At 32.1% G+C, this 1,901-nt stretch overlaps 1 pseudogene across 1 annotated transcript in view; it reads left to right on the top strand.

Annotated features, from left to right (window-relative positions):
- Window positions 1–1,193, top strand: part of SARC_00401 (hypothetical protein) — a pseudogene marked incomplete at its 3' end in the record, with an annotated part of 2,296 nt that extends 1,103 nt beyond the window's left edge. Inside the window, exon 2 of the mRNA in view lies at window positions 965–1,193. The remainder of the gene's footprint in view (window positions 1–964) is intronic.
- Between the last annotated feature and the right edge of the window lie 708 nt (window positions 1,194–1,901).

Below are 1,901 nucleotides of genomic sequence, written 5' to 3'. Positions count from 1 at the left end.
AAAATAATAATACTAATTACTACTACTATATATATTATTATATATATATATATATATATATATATATATATGTAGTATATATATATATATATGTGTGTGTGTGTGTGTGTGTATAAAATGTATGTTTGTATGTATACGTATATGGTATTAGCATCTATACAATATATGTTTACATATATATATATATATATATGTATGTATGTATGTGTATGATTGTAAATACAAATTATATTTATATATTATATATAAATACATACGTATGTATAAATAAATACATACGTTTTTATATGTATATATATATATATATATATGTATGTATGTATGTATGTATGTGTATGCATGTAAGTATATATATTTATATATATGTGTGTGTATATATATATATATATATATATATATGTGTGTGTGTGTGTGTGTGTCGTGTCGTTATATACTGATAGGCCGTTATACATATATATATATATATATATATATGTGTGTGTGTGTGTGTGTGTGTGTATTCAGGTGTGTGTGCGTGTGGGATCCTATTTGTATTTTTATTTGTAAGTGTGTATATATTAGTGTGTGCATGTTTTGATTTCTCTGTAAACATGTAATATACAGTTATAAGTATTAGTATGCGTCTGTTCGTAGTTAATGCCACCATGTGTATATCTACCGTGCATTGGGGGCATACACCTGCAAATATTTGTGCTGTATATATATATTTGTATCTGTGTATGCATACCTTTTGAGCCCGAGTATATTTCTGCGTACTTTTCCTGTATACACATGTACGTACGTTTTCCACGTCTTCCTACTTTGTACACGAGAAATGATGTCCAAGGAATCGATTCCTGGTCTGTGAGAACTTATTCTCTCAAGTCCAAGTATACCCGATCTCATCTATCCTGGGCATTCTCAATGGTTTGTCAATCACCTCAATACTCGAGCCGATTCCTTATACATCTTCCTTCTGTTCCAGATTCTATCAACCCCTCACGGCCGTCGTCCAAACACATCTTATCGCAACTCAGCAAGGGCATGCAAGCCAACCACGACAAGATGGCCGATGACGCCTCAGAATATATCACACTGGATGTGGCTGAGCTGCTGGCAGATGTGCTGGAGACGGATCTGCTACTGACACCCACGTGGGTGCAGGATATGAAGGGCAAGAAGATCGTCGTACAGTTCCCCTGCGATGCGAATAAGTATGTGTCTCACTGTGGGTATTTGAGTGAGTGCACACATGTGCTGAGGAAAAGCGTGGGTGGTGTGGTGTGTATGCCTTCGTGGATTTACGATTTTTCATGTCTGTGATTAAGACTATTCAAGTAAGACTATTCAAGCGACAATATATATATATATATATATATATATTTATATATATCTATATATATATATCTATATATGTATATATATGTATATATCTATACAAATTTATGTATGCCTCGGTGGCCGCTAGAACTGCTTAGAATATCTTTTAATTGCTCAATTACTGAGCATGAGGAAGGTGTGTGCGTGTAATGTAGTTCAAGGGTTCTTATCTCTTAACGTATCAGCGTATATGTCTGATTAAACTGGTTTATAACATTGAACAGTTGCCGATTTATAGTTTCTTCCTATTTTTGACATATCTTCTCAATGTTAAGGTAGCCATTCCTAATTTGCAATTGAATCTAATAGTGCAATGAATATGGCCCATATGCTAATGACTACACGGTGTTTATAAATATATAGATCTCTCCGATGTAAGAAGTATATGTGTGACTCTGTATGTCGTGTATGCGGTTGTAGAATGAGAACAGATTGAGAATAAATATATATATATATGTAGATATAAATATATATTTATGTATATATATATATACATATATATATATGAATATGTATATATATATATATGAATATATGTATAT

Source organism: Sphaeroforma arctica, assembly GCF_001186125.1.
Source record: "Sphaeroforma arctica JP610 unplaced genomic scaffold supercont1.11, whole genome shotgun sequence".
NCBI lineage: Eukaryota > Ichthyosporea > Ichthyophonida > Sphaeroforma > Sphaeroforma arctica.
The sequence above is the reverse complement of the archived record's forward strand: the minus strand, read 5'-3'. Positions and strand labels throughout refer to the sequence as shown.